This window comes from Acomys russatus, chromosome 2 (genome assembly GCF_903995435.1).
Source record: "Acomys russatus chromosome 2, mAcoRus1.1, whole genome shotgun sequence".
NCBI lineage: Eukaryota > Metazoa > Chordata > Mammalia > Rodentia > Muridae > Acomys > Acomys russatus.
In genome coordinates this window covers 4,982,972-5,008,161 of record NC_067138.1, presented here as the reverse complement: position 1 = coordinate 5,008,161, position 25,190 = coordinate 4,982,972, and positions in this window count along the sequence as shown.

The following is a 25,190-nucleotide window of genomic DNA, read 5'->3' as shown; positions in this document are numbered from 1 at the left end:
GGGGCATATGTCCTTTTTTTCATTCAGGTCTATGGCCCTACCTGATGCAGACACAGCCAAGGCCCCGTGAATGCTGCTATCGACTCCCTGAATTCATATGAACACCAGACCTGCTGGGTCTAGTGTGCCTTGATTCCACACTCTCCTTCATCTCCTCAGACTCGGACATTTTTCCTCTTCTGCAGTGTTTCATGAGCACTCAGGGAATTTAATGGAGTCATCCCTTTTAAAGCAGAGTGTTCCAAAGTCTCTCACACTGCATGTTTTCCGGCTGTGGGTTTCTGTGGTTCCCATCTACTGCAGGAGGAAACTCCTCTGATGATGTCTAAACAAAGCATTAATCCACGAATAGCAGAATACCATTAGGAGTCATTACACTTCCATATCCCTTTAGTAGAACAGTAGAATTCGGTTTTCTACTAACTCCCTGACCCATGTAGTCTCAGTTTCTTGACTGCTCAAGCAACACTGGGTATGAGTTCTAGCTCATGGCCTTGGTTGACAAATACAGTTAGGTGTTGGTTGGTTATTTCCACAAGATTTATGCCACTTTTGCACCAGTATATTTTGAAGACAGGCCACAATATAGACCAGTGAGTTTGTAGCTGGTGGTGTTTACTTTTGTCTATTAGTAGTGTGCACAGTAGCTTCCAGTACAGTGGACACTAGTCTGAAATGGTGAAGGCAATAAATAGGCACCAGATCAGCTTCTCTATGAACAATAACTTGTATAGGTGTTGTCTTCGACAGCAGGGCCTTACTGTCAAGCCCTTAATTTGTAGAGAGCCACCAAGAGCTTTGGCAATAGCCTATGTGGTTGAGGTGTTCCCATAATACCCTTTAGCCAAGAATTCACAGAGATGTAAACCAAGTTCAGTACAGGAAGCTTCATTTTATGATGAGAGCTGTACATGTGGGCCTCTGTCTTCCTCATTGTTTGGCAGTTTCATTCATATTGCGTATATATATATGAGCCTACCGTATTAAGTTTCCTTACTACTCTTCAGATAACTCCTAGTTTAGCTGTCTCTTCCCATATTCCTCCCTCACCCATTTTCTCCCTTCCCCCATGCTTGATACTCCTATTCCAGTCCTCTGACCCTTGTCCATTCATTTTTATTTCTCCTTCATAGGGAGAACCCTCCCTTCTCTCTTGTCTCTGATTCTCTACCTACATTTTGTAATGATACAGACTGTAGATTGCTTTTCAGTAACTTAAGAGATCACTGCTGTATTTGTCTTTCTGGGTCAGAGTTACCTCACTCAAGATGAATTGTTCTGGTTCAATCATTTATTTCGGAATTTTATTTTTTTTTAATGACTAATATTTCAATGATTAAATGTACCACATTTTCTTTCTCCATTCTTCTGTTGATGGGCATCTGGGCTGTTTCCAATCTGTGGCTTCCATAAATAACATGCCCAGCTTTTGAAATGGGACCCAGACTCAGGATCGTGCTCTTGTACAAAAGTTCTTACACACTGATCCCCTTCTCTAGTGTCATCTGGAAAGACTTTTGCCATTCAAGAAAAAGTGTAACCTGAAATTGTAGTTCCACCATGCCACTCCACAGCCTGCCATGCATGTAGCCCATAGAAGTGTAGCCTGAATTGGAGTTCTACCCTGCCTAAGTTTCATGTGCTTCTTTTGGACAAAAGTGTTTTTATTTTCACTATTCATGGCCAGCAAATGTGTAACTTCAGTAGTTTTTTTAGCTTATTCTTTTTTTTTTTTTTCAAAAAAACCCCTCACTTTATTTTTATTATGTATATGAATGTTGACGTGTGTATCTGTTTTTGTATATACATTTATGACAACCAGAGCCTAGAAAAGGACACCAGATGCCCTGGAACCAGAGGCATGACATGCCTCACACAGGAGCACACAACAAATATTGGGCACACTGAAGTAGCAATAAGTGGCCCTACCTGCTGAGCCATGCCCTGCGTCCCCCGCGCTTTATTCATAATAAATAATAGATGGAGGTAGTTTCCTCCAGGCATAAAAGCTATTCCACGTAACTGCATTTAAGATTATGTATTTTTTAAAAGTTTAGTCAAAGGAATGAATGGTGTTTAAGAAACTGATTTGGACCTAGGAAACAGAAAATAATAGGAATTGCTATCTTTAAGTGATATACCTTTGTATGTGTATAACATGAAGGGTTGAAAACAGTTAGAGCTAGTTTAATTTAATCCGTTGGTTAGTCCAAAAAAATTTTTATTTTGCCTTTCACCAATATAATTTTCAGAAAGGATACTATCTTGTATAAAACTTCTTTAGATTTATCTAGATGCCCTGCAGAGGAAAAATGACAAGTCCAAGGAGAAAATGAACACTATAATATTCAACTTTATTTTAACCAATGTAAAAATTGACACATAAACAGTGAAATAGAACATCTTATTTAATTTTAAAGCTTGTTTTTTAAAAAGGATAGTGATTACTTTTTCATATTTTATATTAAGTATACCATCATTTTAGTGTGGTTTTCTTAAGCAGATAATTATCTCATGATAATGAGATGATATCAAGTGGATGCTCTAGCCTAAGTGGTTTTTCTTAAACCAATTTGAAAATGATTAGTATATTTGTTTGCATTGCAAGAATCCTGTCACTGTGTGTAATACATGTGGAGAGGTGGAAAGAACACAGTTTCCAAAGAATGCAGGACATGAGTATTCATAATCATTTCAATGAAGCAAGAGAGCTTACTAAAAATAGGTTAGAAACTTATTCTCATTTTCTGATATTTTAATTTCCTCCTTGCCCTAGTTAGATATTCCAATGAATTGCACATAATAATAATTTTAATAGTTATTTTATGAATGTGGGCTGACTTTCCCTTTTATATAGTCCAAGGATTTCCTTTGAGACTTTACTATATATCTTTCTTTTTTCCTTCAAGACATGTAATGCTTCTTCAGAGAGATGAAATTCAAATAGCTACTGTAGTTTAGTAGATTTATTTTCACAAGTGGATTTCAAGTGGCAGATATACGAGGTATATTGGAGAAGACAAAGTAATGAGGGATTAACAATAACAAGAATGGATGGAGGTTTTTTTTTTTTTCTTTCTGTAATCATGTTTGATTTTCTTCTCCCCAAAACAAAACAAAAAAAAGTTCACAGAGACTAAAGCCACTGAATATGACAGAGATGTAGCTGGGAAGCACTGGCTTCCTGCTGAGATATGGTCAGAGAGAAAAGAAAAGCACTTACTACAGTTTTTGCATTGAGAACCTTCCAGTATCCGGTGCTTGCTGTCAAGAGAAAAGCATGTGTTCTCTTATTATTAATAAGATGAATTGTAGCATACAGAGTTGAACCCTAACTTACCTACTGCTGTGTTAGAAGCCACTATTTCTCCATACTTTTCCAAATTATTGAACTACACTGAGTCTTGAAGTAGCGACTCCAAGGAGCAGAAGATACTATTGTAAGCATGGATAGGTGGCTGCCCTACTTCCACTTCAGGATTTTGTTGTTGTTTTATTTTGGTTTTTGTTAGTTAGTTTGTTTTGTTTTCAGTCTTTTGAGTAATAATGCCATGCTTGTATGTGTGCCTTTGAGTGTGTGTGCTTGTGTGTGTGAGCACACCTGTGCCAGAGTTTGTGCAGAGAGCTCACTCTGAAGTTAGAGACTGTCACGTATGTAACCAGTCAAATGGTACCCACGTATTCCATTGTGTGTGTACAAGCTCGTTCTTTATTTCCCACTTCTTTCTTAGTTTTTTTCTGGTGTCCCTGCATTTTCTATAGTGTTGTTGCTTCCATTAAGTAAGGCTTGATGAAAGGAAGATGTAATTACAAGTGTAATAGTTGAAACACAATGATACGATAACCACATTCTTAATGATTATTATGATTTACTGGGAGGATATAACTTTTCTTCTGTAGGCTGCTGTTCCTTCTGCTTAACATATCCCTATATTTTCCAATGATTTTTAAATGTTTCACAAATGTGTCTGAAATATCTTCTCTGAAATTAAAAGCTAGTTAATGTATTTCTCTTTGTCTTGTGACATTTTTGGCTTTAATAACTTTTTGTGACTAAATGATTTTAATAAAAGAGTGCAGTAATTTGAAATTACTTTGAGGATTGACTGGGTCCTAATTTGTAAGTAAATGGAAGAGAATTTTCTTTGTGAATAATTAGAAATTAATGATACATCACTGTTTGCCAAGAGTCATATTATAGCAAGTGAGTGGATGGAGATTATCACTTATGGCTGGTAAATTGGAATGTCCTTCTCTATGGCTTTCATAATAAAAATAAGTAACAATCAAAATTCTCTAATAATGTTTATAATTCTGTGAAAATATATCAGTATTTCATTCTCAGGAAGTACTTATGTTTAATTGGTTTTAACAAAACCCGTGGACAGATTTCTTGTCTTGGTTTTAGACAACTATACAATGCTTTAATAATTGCGAAGAATGTAATAGTTTTACTGTCTCATAACACTCTGTTTACTTTGAATAAAAATGAACTTTTTAATTGCATGGTAATATTTATATGCATTTTATAAGTCACAAGAAACATTCATAACAAAGATGTTCAAATTTGTAACTCATAAAAATGTAAATTGTTCATCATATACAATTCTAGTATGTTTCCATCAGTTCTCTCAAAATGTATCATTAAAAAGCAGTGTAGATGCCTTTCTTTGAAAAATAGCCTACTGTAATTCTGGTTTTTCTGCACATTAATGTATATGGGATGTATTTCTTACAAGACACTTCATTCTATCTTCTTATTTTAGTAACTGTTTAATATGATTGAGCCATGATCTGATATTTGATATTTGATATGTGACCTGTTAACTTGTTAGTGAGAAATTTATTCTCAGATATGGCCTTTTTAAGAACCACAAACTCATGGTCATAGGTTGATTTCTGTGGTGTTGGTACATATCTAATTGAACAATTAGTGCCATATGGGAACACTACGAAAAATCCTCAACAGGACTTTGCTCACAAATAACCAAAATGAGAAGGGGAATATGTAATATATATGGAAGTGTGGAGACTGAATGGAAATAGAATATAATACAAGTTCCACTGGAAAATAACAAATATGATGAATGTTATTAAGTTTTTACATTTTGTACATATGACCATATGATACTGGTGAAGCACTTAGACCAGCAACTAATGGTAAGTGCAATGCTTTCAGTGCACCATGCAAAAACAGCCTCACATTGTCATTTGGAATTTGGCAAGTTAAAGAAAGGAAGTAATATTTATTTCATGTTCTCCATATATCTGGTATATGATTTCTATGTTTTTAAATATTTATCAGCCATTGTGATTTCATTGTGGACATTGTCTATTTTGTTTTGGGGGAAATTCAAAATACTCTGAAGAGTATTTCTTTAGCTTAGAACATAACTATGTCTTTTTAGCTTATATCTTAAATTTAAGCATTATAAGGCAATATTTTCCATGCATTCCACTACTGCATATTTCTTAGAAAATATTGAATTGAGCCAAGATTTTAAAAATTGTTCTTATCATTATTAAAGTTAAAAGTAGACACATTTTGTATCTTTATAGTTGCAATACAACTATGAAATAATGCATGTCTCAGTAGAGAAGAAATACTTTGCATATGATGATACTATGAGGAATAACATTTCCTATAGAGAGATATCACACCCAGCTTACTAGTCATAGCTGTCAGTAAGGAAGTGTAACTTTTCTACCATCTGTGACTGAATACTTTCTCCTAAATCCAAGTAGAAATGTATTAGCTATAGGAACAATAATAAAACGTGAGTCATTCAGGTAGCTGATTAGTTCAGGGGCGTGGCCCTCATGATGGATTACTGCCATTTTACCAAGACTGGGGCTTTGCTGTGAGGGAGTACCTTCCTACTGTGTGTAGGCATGAGCAGGCTTGTTCGTGGGCTCCTACCCTTTCCCTGTGTGGCATGCGCTCACTTGCCCTTCCATCATGCTGTGATGAAGCAAAACAGCTCTCACAGTCACCTTCCCAGAAGGACTCCAGGTACAGAGCGGAGAGAGTCCTCTGATAACCCGACATCAATTATCTTTCATTCTAAACAGCCAGAAGAGTGCTACTAGACAATATTTTTTAGAAAAATGTTAGAAAAAGATTCAAAGATGATCAAATAATAAGAGGCTACTAAGTCTAATATACAAATAAAAGGTGTTAAATTTACAGTTATTTTGTATGTATTAGTCTTGGTTTTTCTGGCACTTTTTTTCTTTTTGAGGTTATAATAAAGTTACACTGTTCCCCTTCTCTCCTACTCCCTTCAAACCAGCGCACACACCCCTCTTTCTTCACTTTCAAACTTATGGCCTTTTTAAAATTACTAATTACTAGTGGTGAAATATGTTTTTCAGCATAAATATATGCACCTAAACATAACCTCCTGAGTTTGTATAATGGTAATCATATTATATTTTCAGGGATGACTATTTGATAATGGAAAACCATTCAGTGTGCTCAGCCTTTACAAAGACCATTTCTCCAGTAGAGGACTCATGGGCTTTCCACCTCCACATTGCATGTCTATTACTATTTTGTTCACTCCGGGTGTAGATAGTCTTGTTGGGTGATATTTATGGGGTGTAACTTTTGACATTCCTTAGAGTCACAGTATCGCAACAATCCTTGATCCTCTGGCTACAAACACATGGAAAGACATCATCACCAGAATTCAAATTTATCATTTTTTAATTAACGTACTTAAGCATTATAGAATGCCCTGTTGGCATGAGAAATGTACATAACAAGCCAAGTTAAGTAATTTCTCGCAAAGGAAAGCACTATTACTTGAATAATGTTGTATGATGGTATTCCTGCAGAGATATGAAAAAAATATTTTCTCACCCAGAAGACAGAACAAAAGATACCCAGAAGGGAAAATTTGGTGAACCAAAGAATTTCATTGGGGTGCCTTACTGGAGAATAGGCAAGGGCTTATGTAACAGGAACTTATATAACTCAAAGACAGCTCCATCACTGAGTCCCACTCCTGCACTGGTGACATCTCAGGAAAGCTAGAAACCCAAAGCACATTGTTCACCCTGCAGTCAGCTCAGCAAGCTCGAAAGTGTCCTTTCTCACAGGCTCAGGTGGTCTAAGTCTCTTTCACACAGAATGGCAGGGCACTGTTTCTCTCAGGTTGTTCCTTTTCTCAGGGAACTTCCAAGCAGGTTGGCTTGTCAGCCAACATCTCTCAGTAGACCTCACAGCTTATATATGTTGGAGAATGAGGACCTAGTGAATCTGCCATACTGGGACCAAACATGATGGAAACCTCAGCCTCACCAGGTGGAAGTGTAGGGGAAAAGACTTCCTGACTTTCAGGAATGTAACCTAACGGTTTTGAGCAAGGCAAAGGGAATGGGGAGAAGGCAAGGCCTGCCAGAACCAGGCTCTCCAGAGTCCCTGCATTTGTACTCGTCTTTTTTCCCTCCTAACTATTAGAAAGTAATCTTTCCTAATTATCCACCCAATCTTATATTGTAACAATTCATCCCAAAGTTACCTAAAATTCCACATCAACAGCTCTTCAGACTTTACTGTTTATACATCTATCTCTGCCCCTGTCTCTGCCTTTGTATGTCTTTGTCTTTCTCTCCCTTCATCCATTGTTCCTTCCCTACACATTTCAAATGATAATTCAGCATTAGGGTCATTGATATCTGAGGATCTGGTCTGCTGACAGCCAGCCAAGGTGAAATCCCAGCTGAGATAAACTTAAGTATGAAGGCAGAAGGATTTCCTTAGCTTCATTATGAATATTCTACATACTTGATGTAATAAAATATGGTCTGTCCAGATCCTTATTATGGTATGATCATTTAATTTTATTAAGTGTATTCTTATACAGGAGAAATGCAAACTGACAATCCCATGGATGTGTATAATACAGTGTTGAATCATATAATCAAAGTAAAAAGTAATAATTTCTGAATTACCTAATTTTATGTTACTTAAGCAGATTTTGGTTGTATTTTCTTCCAAATGGAAATTTTAAAACTGCTTTTTTTGTGAAAATAATTCTAAATTAGTAAGACATTTCTTGAAAACATTATTGAAAATAAACATTTCTTTTTATTTATGTATTTGTCTGTGTGTCTTAGAGCATCCTCACTGTCTTTGCATATTCTTACCATTTCTTCTTTTTTAGGGTGGGTAGGAAGAAGATCCATATTATGAGAAAGTAAATCAATTTTGAGGTCTTCAATAAATTTAGAGCTACTTTGTGTGGATGGGTTTTAAATGTCTTAAAAAATTAAAGAAATTAGCTGAAGTTATTTAAGGACTTTATCACACATTTATGTTGGGTGTGCATCAGACTAGAAGTTATATATTACCCTGTAAATTTAAAATATTGGATCAAAATATATAGTTATACATTAAAGTTCTATAAAATACAGTTAATATAATAGCAGTAACCCTGTTTATGTGACCTATACTATTATGTATCTTCTCAGCTTCTTTGTTTGAGTTTGTAAAACAATAGGCTGAGCAGGCAGTCATATGTGAAATAGCTGTTCAGAAAAAGATTGACAGGGATAGAAGGGAATCTTTGAACTAAGGAATTGAGTTCATGTTTTGTCTAGGTTGTGTCAGCATCTTTACCTCCTCACTCCCTCCTGTCTTCACATTGATAGCCTACTTCTGAACTAAGATTGTAAATAACATTACACCCATGTCTGTTTCTGTTTGCTCTTGCTTTTTAAAAAACATAATATTTTTATTGATTATATGGAAATGTCACACAATGCACCTAGATCACATTCACTCCCCAGTCCTCCTGGTTCCACCCCACCCTTGTTAGCTCCCCCAGAACAATAAGAAGAAGGTGAAGAAAGGGGAGGAGGAGGTGGAAGAGGAGGAGGGGGAGGAGGAAAAGAAGAAGAAAAGTTCAATTTATGTTGCCTATTACACAGGTGAGCATTGTCATATTTTATGAACTTTGGGGCAGATCATAGGGAAGACCTGGACTAATTAAGAATTGTTTGAAGGAAAGTTGTTTAGTACAGATAGTATAGACCAATGAAATTTAAATTCTCAGAAAAAGATCAAGGGTTTAGTGAGAAAGGCACCTCTTTCATAATTTTTACTGACATGGCTCCTAACTGCAGTGTACAAAGACCAAAGGAAATGAATAGTGAATCTAGACTAATATCTATCTATCTATCTATCTATCTATCTATCTGTCTGTCTGTCTATCTATCTATCTATCTATCTATCTATCTATCTATCTATCTATCTATCTATGTATCTCATGCGCATGCCTGTGTGTGTGTGTGTTAAAAACATTCACACGTGTATGCACTTGTCTTCATGCATATATCCGTGAGCAATTTATTTTAAAAAGGTGTAATGATGTTTGCTTATTTTGCCTTTGGTTTTATTCTGAAGTAAATTGTATAGCTTGATAAAGAAAAATTCTTTGAATATAGGTAATAGTAATAATAGTAATAATAGTAATAATAATAATAATAATAATAATAATAATAATGATAATGATAATAATATCTAAAGAAAGTTGTCTTACATTTCTGAGAGACATGGAGTATATTATTCCCAGGGAATATTTTATGCAGAAAAAGGGAAATGTGCCTTATTTTTAGATTGAACTAAAAGATATATGTGAAATTAATATCCAAAGAGCTATCTAAGAAGCCTAACCGTTACAATGTGTTCCTTGAGTAAAGAAATGTTACTTTCTGGAGAAACAAATAACTTTTTAATGTACTTTCAGTCTTAAAAATCATCAGAAAGAAGTTAATAGCATGAAATGTATACTGGAATTTTAGGTTTATTTATTGAAATTCTATTTATATGCATAAATGAGATATAATCATGTTCTGAAGTACATTTTTCTGTTGTTTCAAGATTAGGACTAGGTAAGAAAACCAGCTAGAAATGGAAAGTGTTTGTTTTATCTTTCCTTCTAGCCTAAAGCTACCAGTTGATTGACTGTTGTAATATGAATTTAGAGGTAACTAAAATCCCAATATTGTTGAAACTATACCTGTATATAATCTTTGAGTTCTTAGTGATGCATATAAAAAGCAGATATATTTTCAGCATCTCAGTGTTTCGTGAAAAGTATGAAGGGTTTTTTTTCTCTTTGCAATTTCTCTATAGCCTTAGAAGTTGTATCCCAAGGGCTGAGTTCTCGTTTTACAGTGAGCTTCATAATGAGGAACACACAAGGCTCTGCTGTGCTTGTATTCTCTTAAAGCCCTTCCTATGTGCACGTTCAATCAAAGCCACGTATGGAACCATGTAGAGAAGAAGAGGACACAACTGTCATTTTAATGTCTACTGTAGGATTCCCTGTGTGATATTTTCATTGCCACTACTGGAATGTTATGCTAAGAGGGTTCCAGATGCCCAGTTGATAATCACTTGTTAGTGTTTCTTTGTCTGGCTATGGCATCTCAGGACAATAGGAGTTTTTGTTTTTAACCTCATAAAGATGAATTTTCTGTACTCTCATCTTCCTTGAGATGGCAGTGTAAGCTGTTTACTTTGTAATAAATTGCATTTTTTATTTTTCATGAAATAAAACAAATGTACCTTTCTTTGATGCTAATATATATTAATGTATCTCAGAGTTTCTTAGTAATTTGTCTGGCTTTTAGTCTTTTAGATTATGCCATTATAAATAGACAAACTTTATTTATAATTTTAGAGAAGTTTCACATTTTTAGAAAAGCTCCATTTAAGAATTTTTATGATTATTTTTTAACTTATGTTTTTATTCACTTTACATTCTGATCATAGCTTCTTCCCTACTCTCCTCCTGGTGCCACCCTCCCTCCCTCTGCCCCTATCCTTATTTCTCAGAAAAGTGGTGCCCTCCCCTCACCAACCCACCACAGCACATCAAGTCCCCTCAGGACTGAGCACATCCTCTTCCCCTGTGGCCTGTGGGGGCAGCCTGAGATGCCTCAGTCAGATGTTTGCTTTTGTTAATTTCTGGATCGTAGATACTTGTGAAGAAGAGGTGTAGTCAAAACGTCACAATATTTGTGTCTCACGTCAGTATCATGTAAGGCACAAACAGTGGAGTAGAGGTGATAGAAGAGAAACAGCTGTCTTCCCATCTGCAAGGGATAAGCCCATTAAGACTGTATTTTCAGGCTGGAGCCTTGGGGTATTCCTGGAAGGCCAGGGTTTGGGATTTGAGGCAGGAGAACTAATCCAGGATCGAAGCCAGCCTGATCTACATGGCAAGCTGTGGGTCAGCTGGCATTACAGCACTGTGTCAAAAAAAAAAAAAAAAAAAAAAAAAAAAAAACAAAACAAAACAAAACAAAACAAAACAAAACAAAAAAACTATTTTCTACATTAAAATTTATTTTGATGATTTTTTAGTTGATAAAATGAACTCATTTTTAGACTTTCTGCCAAAAAAATAAATAAATAAAAGCACAGTTGATTGTTCCAGGCAAAGAGCAATGTGAGAATGCGCTTGTCCTATTGGTTGGAATTTGGAGTAGGCACATTTTTATTTTCTCATAAAGTGATGATACTCTTAACAATACTCTTTATAATTTTTTGGGAGAAATGCTTCCTATCATTCCATATGATCCTTTCTAAACTCATGATACAATAACTTTTTTTTTCCTGCTACTGAGGAAGTGTGTGTGTGTGTGTGTGTGTGTGTGTGTGTGTGTGTGTGTGTGTGTGTGTGTGTGTTTAAAGAAACTGATGTCACCAAGAAAGTAGAGATGGAGTAGAGGTCATGAATCAACAGGTATTTAGAGTTGGTGTTCACTTTAAGACAGAGACTTTCGTTTTGGAAGAAACAATAGTATGGCAATTAAAAAATTATTTATTTATTCACTTTACATCCTGCTTGTAGCCTCCTTTCTCTTTTCTTCCTGGTCCCACCTTCCTTTGTTTTCTTATTGTTCCTCCTTACCTACTCCTCTGAAAAGAGGTCACCCCCAACATCCTACCCCAACACATCAAGTCACATCAAGATTGCGTGCACCATCTTCCCCTGAGGCCAGCCCTAGCAGCCCCACAAGAGCAAAGCGATAAAAAAAAAAAAAAGCAGGCCCAAAGTCTGAGACAGTGCTGGCTCCCCTTACTAGGCGGCCTTCATTAAGCCTGAGCTACCCTTTGGCTACATCTGTGTAGGGACTCACGTCCAGTCAATGCATGATTCTTAACTGGTGCTTCAATTTCTACAAGCCCATCTGGGCCCAGGTTAGCTGGTCTTCTTGTGGAGCTCCTGTCCCCTCCACACTCTTCTGTCCTCCCAACTTTTACACAACACTCCCCATGCTTCTTGCAATGTTTGATCGTGAGTCTCAGTATCTGTTTTGATCAGCTTCTGGATATAGCCTCTTTGAGGGCAGCTATGATAGGCTCCCTTCTGCAAGCATAGCAGAATATCTCCCATGGGGTAAGGCTCAGGTTGGGCCAGGGATTGTTTGCACATCCCCTCAATCTCTGCTCTATTTTTATCCTTGCACATTTTGTAGGCAAGGTAAATTTTGGGTTGAAGGTTTTTGTGGGTGGGCTGGTGTTCTTCTCCCTCTACTAGAAGTCATGTCTAGCTAGAGCATGTCCTATTCTGTCTCCATGACACCTCTAGTAAGAGGTGTCAGATAAAGTCACCTCCATATGCTCCCAGAAGCCTATCCTGTTGTAGGTCTCCAGTGTGTCACAGAGGTGCCCCAGCACAAGGGTTTTCTTCTCCTACAGCTTTTCACAGAGATGCCCCTGCCCATTGTTTCTCTTCCCTCTGTCCTCCTGCCTCCACTCTCCTAAGATCTGATCTCCACCCGCATTTCTCTATACTTTCACTCCTATGGTATCGTTTCTTCAACCACTTCCACTGTTTATTCCATTTCCCCTTGTGGATGAGATTTAAACATCCTATCTTGGATTCTCCTCGTTACTTATCTTTGCTTTCTTTTTTCTTTTTCTTTCTTTCTTTCTTTCTTTTTTCTTTTCTTTTTTCTCTTTCTTTCTTTTTTGCTCTGTGAATTGTAGTATTTTTGTCCTGTACTACATGGCTAAAATCCACTTATAAATAAGTACATGCCATATGTGTTTTTCTGGGTCTGGGTTACCTCTCTCAGGATGATTTTTTTTTTTAGATCCATCCATTTGCCTGACATTTTTATGATTTCCTTGTTTTTAAGGGCTGATAAATATTCCATTGTGTAAATGCACCACAGTTTCTTTTATCTATTCTTTATTTAAGAGATATATAAGTTGTTTCCAGATTCTGGCTATTACAAATGAATTTTCTATGAACTATAGTTGAGCAAGTTTTCTTGTAGTATGGTGGATAATGTTTTGGGTATATGTCCAGTAGTGGTATATCTGGGTCTTGAGGTAGAGCTATTCCAAATTTTCTGAGAAAGCCCCAGAATGGTTACCAAGTGGTTGTACAAGTTTGCACTCCTACCAGCAATGGAGGACTTTTCCTCTTTTTCCACATCCTTCCCAGCATGTGCTGTCACTTGAGTTTTTGATCTTAGCCATTCTAATGGGTGTAAGATGGAATCTCAGAGTTGTTTTGATTTGCATTTCCCTGATAACTAAGAATGTTGAGCATTTCTTTATGTGCTTCTCAGCCATTTGAGATTCCTCTGTTGAGACTTCTCTGTTTAGCTCTGCACTCCATGTTTTAATTGCGTTATTTGGTTTGTTGGTGTTTAATTTCTTGAGTTTTTATATATTTTGGATACTAGCCCTTTGTCAGATGTAAGGTTGGTAAAGATCATTTCTCAATCTGTAGGCTGTCATTTTGTTATGTTGATAGTGTTCTTTTCCTTACAGAAGCTTTTTTGGTTTTTGTGGTCCAATTTAATAATTGTTAATCTTAGAGCCTGGCCTGTAGGTATTTTGTTCAGGAAATATTTTCTTAGGCCCTGAGTTCAAGCCTCTTCCCCAATGTCTCTTCTAATAGATTTAGTGTATCTGGTTTTATGTTGATCTCTTTGATACACTTGGAATTGAGTTTTGCGCAGGGTGATGAATATGGATGTATTTGCATTTTTCTACATATACACATCCAGTTAACAAGCTCCATATATTGGAGATGACTTTGCCCCCCCACCCCCACTGATTGGTATCAGGTGTCAATAGGTGTGTAGGTTTATTTCTGGGTCTTTGATTCAGTTTTGTTTATCAACCAGTCTATTTCTATGCCAATACAATGCACTTCTTTTCCATTTTATTATTTTATTCATATTACATCTCGATTATTAGCCCTTCCCCTGTTTCATCCCATTCTTCCCTCCCTCCCACTTCCCCCTTCTCCCTTCCCCTATGTTTGTGATTGAGGGAGACCTCCTCCCCCTATATATGCTCTTAGAGTATCGAGTCTCTTCTTGGTAACTTGCTATCCTTCCTCTGAGTGCTGCCAGGTCTCCCCATCCAGCGGATGTGGTCAGAAAAGGGGCACCAGAGTTCATGTGAGAGTCAGATCTCACTCTCCACTCAATGGTCGAGAATATCATGTTCGTCGGCTAGGTCTTGGTAGGGGTTCGAAGCTTACTGCCTATATTCTCCTTGGCTGGTGCCTTAGTTTGAGGAGGACCCCAGGACACAGATCTGCCTGTCATAAAGTTCTTCTTGTAGGTTTCCAGGACCCTGTGGGTCCTACTATTTCCCTATTCTTCCATGCTACTCTCGCCTAAAGTCTCAATAGGATGTCCTCTCCTCTGACCCATTTTCTTGGTAAGTAAAGTTTTTCATGGGATGTATCTCTTGGACTAGTGTTTTGATATAAGTGAGTATATACCGTTTGTCTCTTTTTGCTTCTGGGTGAACTCACTCATTATGGTAATTTCTAGATCAATCCATTTGTCCACAAATTTCAGGAATTCCTCTTTTTTAATAGCTGAGTAGTATTCCATTGTGTAAATATACCACAGCTTCTTAGTCCATTCTTCTACTGAGGGACACTTAGGCTGTTTCCATGTTGTGGCTATTATGTATAGAGCAGCTATGAACATGGTTAAGTGTATGTCCCTGTTATGTGGTAGGGCATTTTCTGGGTATATTCCAAGGAGTGGGATGGCTGGGTCTTGAGGAAGCCCTATTACTATTTTTCTGAGAAAGCACCAGATAGCTTTCCAAAGTGGTTGTACTAGTTTGCATTCCCACCAACAATGAAGGAGTGTTCCTCTCTCTGCACATCCTTGCCAACATGTGGTGTCATTTGAGTTTTTGATCTTAGCCATTCTGATGGGTGTAAGATGGAATCTCAGTGTCATTTTGATTTGCATTTCTTTTATGACTAACAAGGACGAGCATTTCTTTAAGTGTTTCTCAGCCATTTGATATTCCTCTGTTGAGAATTCTCTGTTAGGTTCCAAGCCCCATTTTGCAATTGGGTTGTTTGGTTTTGTGCTGTTTAATTTCTTGAGTTCTTTATATATTTTGGATATTAAACCTTTGTCAGATGAAGGGTTGGTGAAGATCATTTCCCAGTCTGTAGGCTGTCGCTTTGTTCTATTGACAGTGTCTCCTGCCTTACAGAAGCTTCTCAGCCTCATGAGGTCCCAATTATTAATTGTTGACATTAAGTCCTGGGCTGTTGGTGTACTGTTCAGGAAATTGTTTCCTGTGCCTATGTGTCCCAGGCTCTTCCTCGCTTTTTCCTCTAACTGAATTAATGTCTCTGGTTTTAAGTTGAGGTCTTTAATCCACTTGGACTTGAGTTTTGTGCATGGTGACAAATAAGGGTCTAATTGCATTTTTCTACATGTAGACATCCAGTTAGACCAGCACCATTTGTTGAAGATGCTATCATTTTTCCATTGAATAGATTTGGCTTCTTTGTCAAAAATCAAGTGAGCAAATGTGTGTGGATTCATCTCTGGGTCTTCAATTCGATCCCATTGATCCACCGGTCTATTGCTTTGCCAGTACCATGCTGTTTTAATTACTGTTGCTCTGTAGTACAGCTTGAGATCAGGTATGGAGATTCCTCCGGAGAATCTTTTGTTGTATAGGATTGTTTTTGCTATTCTGGGTTTTTTATTTCTCCATGTGAATTTGAGAATTGATCTTTCAATATCTTCAAAATATTTTGTGGGTATTTTGATAGGGATTGTGTTGAATCTGTAAATTGCTTTTGGTAAGATGGCCATTTTTACCAGTACAATGCGCTTAAAAAAAAAAAAAAAAAAAACAAACTACTGTTCCTTTGTAGTACAGCTTAAAATTACGGATGACAATAGCACCAGAACTTCTTTTATTGTATAGAATTGTTTTAGTTATTCTGAGTTTTTGCTTTTCTGTATGAAGTTTAGGTTTGTTCTTTCATGGTCTGTAAAGAACTGTGTTGCTATTTTGATAGGAATTGCACTGATGTTCGGGATGTAGCCAATGGGCAGCTCAACCCTTCTATGGGTCCCTGGTCAGGGTAATGGGAGCTGACTCTGGCTTGGCCTCTGTCGCCTGCTTTTCAATCACTCTCTGCTTGTGGTGATACCTGCCCAGGACACAGGAGAACAGGAAGAGCTCAGCCGAAATGAGACTTGATATGCTGAGTTGGGTGGCTGGGAGGGGGTCCCCCTTTCTGAGGAGTAGGGGAGGAGGGATCAGAGAAACAAGGTAGGAGGGTATTACTGGGAGGAGAAGAGGGTGGGGCTGTGATTGGCATGAAAAGTGAATAACTAGTGAAATAAAAGAAATGTTAAAAAGGAAAAAATTGTTCACACGTTTTCTTTGGGGTGAGGCATTCTTTTCTACCTTGTGTGTGTCTACACTTTGAATCCTAGCAAAAAACGAAACTGAATTCTTGTTTTTGAATATTAATATGATGAAACTTTAAAAGACATGTTGAAAAATTGATACTTCTTATTGTATAAACGGCTTGGTCAAGTGAGTGGGGAATCCTTCTTACTGAGGGCCAAGTGATCAGGCAACTTTTCTTCCTGAACTGAGTGCAAGATACGTATGAAATAAAAAAAAAAAAAATCACACAAGATATTACCATGACAAGTTGCATGAGAGAAAATATAATAGTGAAAGAAAATAAGATGATCATGTACAGGCATTAAACACCAAGAACTTTAATTGAAAATTTTCTTAGTGCTACAGATTTTATAATTGATTTATTTTAATATTTCAACATGAATATCTAATATCACTGTAACTCCTGAAGTCAAGAGCTATGCCAAAATACAGGGGACTTTGCTTCTGTATTAGGTATTGTATTAGGTACTTTTCTGTCACTGTGACCAAAATCTATAACAGACTTTGCATAAGTGAGGAAAGGCTTATTTTGTTTCATTGTTTCAGAGGTTGTCGGTCCATTAGGACAAGGAAAGCATGCTACAGCATATCAGTCATTAGTTGCGGAAGTGTGTGACAGGGGTTGTTTACATCACTGTATGCCAGGATGGAGAGAAGGAAGTAGGAATCACGTAAATTTTAAGGGCATTATGAGTGAACTGTGTCAGCTTGGCCCAATCTCCTGACGTTTCCACAGCCTACCCAAACAGAGGCAACTCTTGGGAAAGGAACCCTTCAAAGCCAAACCATGGCAGCATCTCTAGGGAACAATAATATGCATTGATTCTTTTTCAAAGCTTTACATGCCTTATTCCATTTCATCTTGAAAACTTAAATAGATATTTTAATTAGCATTTTATATGCTGAGAAAGAGAAACCCAGAGGGGAATGCCTGAAGTTAGTAGGGTTAATAACTAACTCTAAGACACTATGAGATGTTTTATATCCTTTGGGGGAAAGAGAGTAGGATATGGTGGGCACAAAATTCCATCATGTTTAGACTGCTTTCTGCTTTCATAAAGGTTTAGTTTTGAACTTTGATCTATTCAGAGATGGATGCAATCTAGGTTCAAGAGCTACTGCTGTCATTCATGATTTGTTTTAATAATGTTACTTTGTTCCACTTTTTCTATAAAATTACAAGCCACCATTTCCTATATTTTAATTTTTGTTATTAGACAAAGAACTATAAGTTAGCCCCAGTAATTGTAGTGCCTACTTACTAACTCTAACAATAAATTAATAGGCAAAAACATGGTGGAGTATGAGTTGTATGCCTTGGATTTTATTGGATGCATAATGCTGTATATACATATTTCTATTTTATTTTTTATGCCAATATGAAAATGTTGCTTCTATGTCAACCCATAACTGGTCACAGGTTGATTCCATTTTAGCCCTGATATTTGCACAGTTCTGTACCTATGTTAGTGTACAACCTAACGCTATGTATCATGGTAACTGATTATACTAGTATTTTTCATTAAATAGCAATTAACTCATCACAAATTACAATTATTTAATATTATGAATAATATGTTACTCCAATTTGTAAAGCATTTAGCCTACTTAAAATTAATATTTATAAAGCTATGACATTAATCTAATTATGGCTAATTAGTAGTAATAAAGCATACAATGTAATATTAACCTTATATAAAATGAAGAATACTATATTCAAATACATTATACAGTGCAATTGCATATACAATGAGTATTTTACTTTTATGTTGCATTTTCAAAGATTTATTTATTTTAATTTATTGTGTGTTTTGTCTGCATATGTTCATGTATGCCACGTATGTGCCATATTTCCAGGTACTGGAGTCACAGATAATTGAGAGATTCCACCTGGGTTCTGGGAACTACACCTTTATCCTCTGTAAGAGTACCCAGGTGTTAACTGCATATCATTTCTCTGGACCCTCATAGTTTATTCTCTGAATGTGAGTATTGTTATAAGGTCATATTATTTAATACGGATTATATGTGGAAAAACTAGAAGTATGATGATAAGATACTATTGTTTTGATGAAAAACTATGGCAAAAAGTTTGCTAGAACAAATTTTAAAAAGCAAAAATAGTACTCAGAAATTTACAAGTTAAGACACATTTTATAGCCTTGAGAATTGTAGCAGTTAAGGTTCACCAATGTTCTAAATGTTTATCTATTAGCAGAAAAGCCAAACAAACATTTTTGTCTGCAGGTAAAAAGCTATTTATATTCTGCTTAATGTAGATTATAAACAGTTTTCCCATGACCTTGGACTTTTCATCTGAAAATTTCCTCAAGTTGTGCTGACAATGTCTGTGAGAATGTTGACTGATAATTTATGTGAATTGGCGCTCACCCACTATGGGCAGCACCAACCGTAGGCAGATAGCCGTGATATGTATAAAAAGCTAAGTGACCATAAGCAAGGAAGAAAGCTAGGAAAGAATGTTCTTTACAATCTCTGCTTTGGTTCCTGACTTGAGTTTCTGTTCTTAATTCCATCAGTCACATACTGTTATGTGGAAGTCTAAGTTAAATGTTTCCTTTCCTTTCTCAAGTTGCTTTGTGTCACCATGTTTATTCTAGCAACAAAAAGCAAATCAGAACAGAGATACTTACAGTTGTGTTACTGGATTGAACTTAATTTAATGAACTAAGAACTAGTGATCTTCACCTCAAGTTCTCTTTTTCATAAGAACTAATAAAAATAAAATCAGATATTTAAAAACAATCATTAGGACAGAAAGAACCTAATGTGTCATTATTAGATTTTTGTCAACTTCACAGAAACTTTGACATGCCTGAGATGTGGGGGATCTAAATTGAAGAATAATATGTATCCTATTGCTCTGTAGGCATTTCAGTGGGGACATTTTCTGGATTATTACTTTATTTAAGAGGGTCCTTCCCACTGTGGGTAGAGCCATATTTGTATAGGTCAGCCTGTGCTGTATAGGAAAGGTAACCGAGCAAGCCAGAGGGAAGAAGTCAGTAAAAGTAGCTTCCTCCATCTCTCCACATCATCTGCTTCAGTTCCTGCCTTTTGCTTCCTTGAGTTTCTGCTTTCGATTCCCTTGTTGATGGAGTGGGAGTTGTAAGCAAAATAAACCTTTCCTCCTTAACATGTGCTTTGTCAGGGTGTTTATCAGAGAAAGGGAGAGGCAAATACACTAATATCTGGGTGAGTTTATCCCCAAACAGTTTCCCTATTCATAATAAAGAATAGTAAAATTGTAAACATTAAAGAAAATCCCAGCCTTTTGCTTAACCTTTGGCATTTGTTGGGATGTGAGTAATTTATTTCATAAATCTTGTAGAATGGACTCCCAGGACAACCATCCACACCTGTAGATTGGTACCCACAACAACACTAGAGTGGCTTCTAAAAATTAGTGGGCTCTATCACATAGACATAAGCTGACAGCTGCTGTCAACTATTTATGGCTTCTATGGTTAACTGTGTTTTTGTTCCTTTTTAATATTTAATCTAGCATGGAGAAGTCAAAAATAAGGAGAAATGAACGCCTTTCATGTAAAATGTTGCTACACACCCAGGATACAGTACAAATACAGTGTTTGAAGTTTGGATAGGTTGTCATGATACAATGGTTGTATTGTAGTGAACTGTGAACAATTAGAGAGACTGTAAATGCCGAGCCTGGAAGTTACTAGCGGTTGGGGAGAAATTATTTGGCCAAGATCAGAACGTTCGACCCTCTGTTCTCTTCTCTAGGTGAGAAAAAGAATCATGTTTTGTGGGAAGAATCAGCTACCTGTGTGAAATGATAGTGGGATTGACGTAATTAGAAATTAAAAATATACCCAGAATTTATGGAAAGTTTCATTGCTGAGAGGCAGCAGTAGTTCACTGTAACTATTAGGTATTATGTCTATGATATAAGCCTTTACATTATTATGTAAAACATCTTACAAAAACATTGTTATAAAAACAGATACTTGTCAGAAATAATACCAGGCGAGGAATCTTTAAATATAACTTTATTGTAAGTACATGAAATGTTTAGAAATGTTTGTTGGAAAATAGCCAACGAATCACTAAAAACATATACTCATTCTCACTAAGTAGCTTATTTCATTTTTCTGAAGCTTCTGAACATTTGTTTATATTTCTGATACTTTTAATTTGTGGTGGTTTTAATAAAAACTGAGATATTCCATTACACAAGCAAGTAAGCCAGAATCTATCTGTAGGTATGTAAATAGATGTGGTATGGAAGTTTTACTATTATAAATATCAAACATTATCTAGGCTTCAGAGTGGCATGAGGTATGCGTTTAGGACTGCTTGAGGTGTATGTTGATTCTTACCAGTTGGGCTTTGATGATTCAAAGGATGAAATTAATGAAAAAGGGCCATGCGTTTTAAAAAGAGTAAGGATATATATATATATATATATATATATATATATATATATATATATATATATATATATATATATATATATATATGAGCGTTTGAATGGGGTAAAGGGAAGGAAAATGATGTGATTGTAATCTAAGAATAAATGATAAATGTCAAAAAATTAATTAATTAAAAAGTATAGAGATGGTTCTGAGTATTATGGAGTCTTTGGGAGTAATTCATATGAGACTTCCGAAGCTCACTGATATGATGTACATACATTCTATGAAAAGTGTGTACAAGTCCCCAAAGTGAGTCTTTGAAGGAACAGTATTGGCAATAATTTGGGTTGACAAAGTTTTAATTAACACATATGTAGGTTGCAGGATGAAGTAGTAGCATGTGATTCTAGGCATGGATGTTATAAATTTATTATTTTTAAAAAGATTTGTATACTCTGTACTATATAGTGGCACATATATTTTTAGTAAATTATACCTGATATTTTATAGGTCTAAATTAAAAAGAGCTATTTATTTATTTATTTATTATGTATACAGTGCTCTGCCTGCATGTACACCTACAGGCCAGAAGAAGGCATCAGATCACATTATAGATGGTTGTGAGCCACTATGTGGTTTCGGGAATCAAACGCGGGACCTCTGGAAGAACAGTCAGTGCTCTTAACCTCTGAGCCGTCTCTCCAGCCCTACATCTAAATTTTTTGGACATTGGATCTCTGTAATGCTACTACATTCTCTTTAAATATAAGCCATATTGTTCAATGTCTCATGTCATTTCTAAACATTAAATTATAAAACATGTAGGAAATTTGAAGAAACATTAATTTTATGGATACAGTTGAAAGGTGTATCCTTCAGTATTTAAAAAACAAATACTTTATGTAATTCTTATCACCAGTTTATTAAATCACATATCCTGAAATGAGGTCCTAACAACACAGAATCATAGTTGAAAATTTATCCTGATCCATTAAAAATAAAAATTACCTCTTTATGTAGATAAAAGATTGAAAAAGGTGTTAATTCCTTACTGGGCATTATATTCATGTGATAATAATGCAATAATATTGTTCAAAATAATGCACTAAAATAACTCTCAAAGTAAACAACTATGAAACTTAGAGACTCTTGGGTGTAACTCAAGATATTTCATGTTCCAATATAGTTAGAAGAATAAAAAAAATCTCTGGTAACAGCAAAGATAATTGGCCAGATAGACATATGTCTGCACACCTGCATCACCATGCTGCAATCCTACAACAATCAAACTATACAACTGATGACACTGACACACTATGAAGTTATAACTATCTCTAGGGGCTCCTTTGGATGACTTATTACTCCAAGAAGCAGCTGCCAGAACTTCAATTGTACTTTACACAAATTTCCTAGAAATACTTTTGTAATTAAAGAAGTAATAATGCACCATTCTACTATAGAGACATTTCTGACATAGGACACACACATACACACACACACACACACACACATACACACACACAGAAAATATCAAACATTCATTATCCCTTTTTTCCCTCACAATTTACATAAAATAGCACAGATGGTAAATGTTATTACCAAAACATAGTCCTTTTTGCAAGAAATGAGACATTAGGAATACGCACACAGACAACAAAACCATTAATCCTCAATATGTTAGTTACTCATGGATTGGTGTCTTTGCCCAGTTAAAACTACTGGATTGTGCTATTCTCCTGGTGGCAAGTGATGCCTCATGATTATTTACTGGAAGCCCTTTATGTAAGACATCCCTCCCTACTATACAAAATAAATATTGCTAATCACCTGGTCTGTGAAAGTGCTCAGAGTTTCAGCTTATGCCAGGAGAATGGAATTATTTTCTGTAATATGTAATAGTGAGAGAGACAAATATATATATATATATATATATATATATATATATATATGTGTGTGTGTGTGTGTGTGTGTGTGTGTGTGTGTGTGTGTGTGTGTGTGTGTGTGTGTGTGTTTGTCTGTGGGGGTGTAATATTGGGTCAACATCCTTAACAGACCTACTGAATTCACGTAGCACTGTTTCTATGTACTTGTGTTTAAGGCTGACCACTGGGAGCTCATCCATGATGATGATGATTCTCCCTCTCTCATCAGTCATTGGTTACCTTCTTCTATGGTGGGGACTTATGAAATTTTCTCCATCAGTGTTTGGCATGCCAACTGGATTTGACAATTTCAGGTATTATTTAAAATACCATATTATTTGAGAGTTCATGGGTTGAACATCCCTTTAATTTCTAAGAGATATTGTTCCTGGCCTTTTATTTCCATTTCTATAATGGTTCCCCAGAAATTTTATTGGACTTGCATTGACTCTACATTATTGTGCCTAGAACAGAACTTTTTACAACAAAACTCTTCTACTCCATGAACAATTGACTCAGTGTTTGACATCTTGGTGCAAACACTTCTATTTAGAGGTGGCTTCACTTGTTTATTTCAGATAAATTTTATAATTTTCAGCTTTCTTGGTTGTTTATTTGCTGGATATTGTATATATTTTGTGATATTGTAAACAGAGTTATTGCTACTGATTTCACTTTAGATTATTTGTTATTGTCACTATGGGACGGGGACCCTTTTGGGAGTCCTTGGTTTCCTAACATTTTAAAGCTAGCCAGATGGGAATTCACGAGGGAATCACTGGATTTTTTTGTGAGAAATAAAACCAGTAGGAGAAACTTGTAATTTCTACAGCTTCCCAGAGATAGGAGATGAAAATAGAAGAGAGGCAGAGAGAAAGGACAGTTACACATTCTGAATTAGAAGTCAGGAAGCCCCAAATGGGCAGCGGCTGTGAAAATACTTGTTTGTGAAGTGATGACTTGGTAAGTACTTAGGCTGTCAATGGGATGGATACCCCTTCCTTCTCCTCAGATATATAATACCTCCTTTTGGAGTTAGAATGGTTTTATTAAAGGTTGTAAACTTGGATTTTTTTTTTCATGTGTAGGGCATGAGGAGTCTTATCTTAAAAGAGCTCCAAGGGCTTATCCAAGATATGAGAGGCCTGTTGCCCACACCCATGAAGGGTATTACTGAACACAGATCATTTCCGTTGTGAAAGGGATTAGTTCTTATTGACTATTGGTCATGATATTTATGCCGGAGGAAGCTAACCTAAGGACACTCATAATTCAATGGTTCCTGGGAAGCAGATGATGCCTTTTAATTCACTTTTATCTGCCAAGGATCTCATCTTATTATTAGTGTGGAGTGCAGAAATAAAGCTGGCTTTTCACTTTTCTGAGCTGATGCTTTCTTATACTTGTTAAACAGTGTGTGTGAGATTGAGTTTTCTATAAACAAAATAATTTCATCTTTCAAGAGGGATAATATTTTTATGTCTAAATAGATGTCATGTTTCTGTTTATTTAGTTACAATTGTCCAAGTGTTCTGGCTAAGACTTGAATATTATGCACAATAAAAGTGTCAAACCATTTTATAAGCACAGAGGGAAATCTTTCCTGGATGCATTTGATATTACTCTGAGTCTTTCATGTATGACTTTAGTATGCTGGAATAATTCTTTTCCTACCTAATCAAGTGAGCTTTTTTTTAAACCACAGAAGTATGTTGAATTTTGTTAAGTGCATTTTTCTGCATCCATTAAGATAGTCTTGTAGTATTTGTTATTTTTTATGGTGCCAACATGTGTCACATTGACCAGGTATAGTATGTTGAACTATTCATGCATGCTTTATAAAACTCTCATTTGTCATCAGGTATGGTACAATGCAGGTGCTGTTGACTTTGGTTTACTTGATGTTTGGTCTTTTTCCTCCTTTCATCAGGGATATTGCCCTGGAGTTGCCTTGATTGTCAGACGTATCAGTGTCATATTGGCTGCTTCTGAGAAAAAATGCTGAGAGTTCTTTCCTTTCCATGTTTTCATGGTGTTTGACAAGGGCAAGTGATTTGCAAGTATTTGTTGAAAGAAAAAAGTGTATGATAATCATCTAGCATTTGGATTTAATTTGCATATTTATTTTAC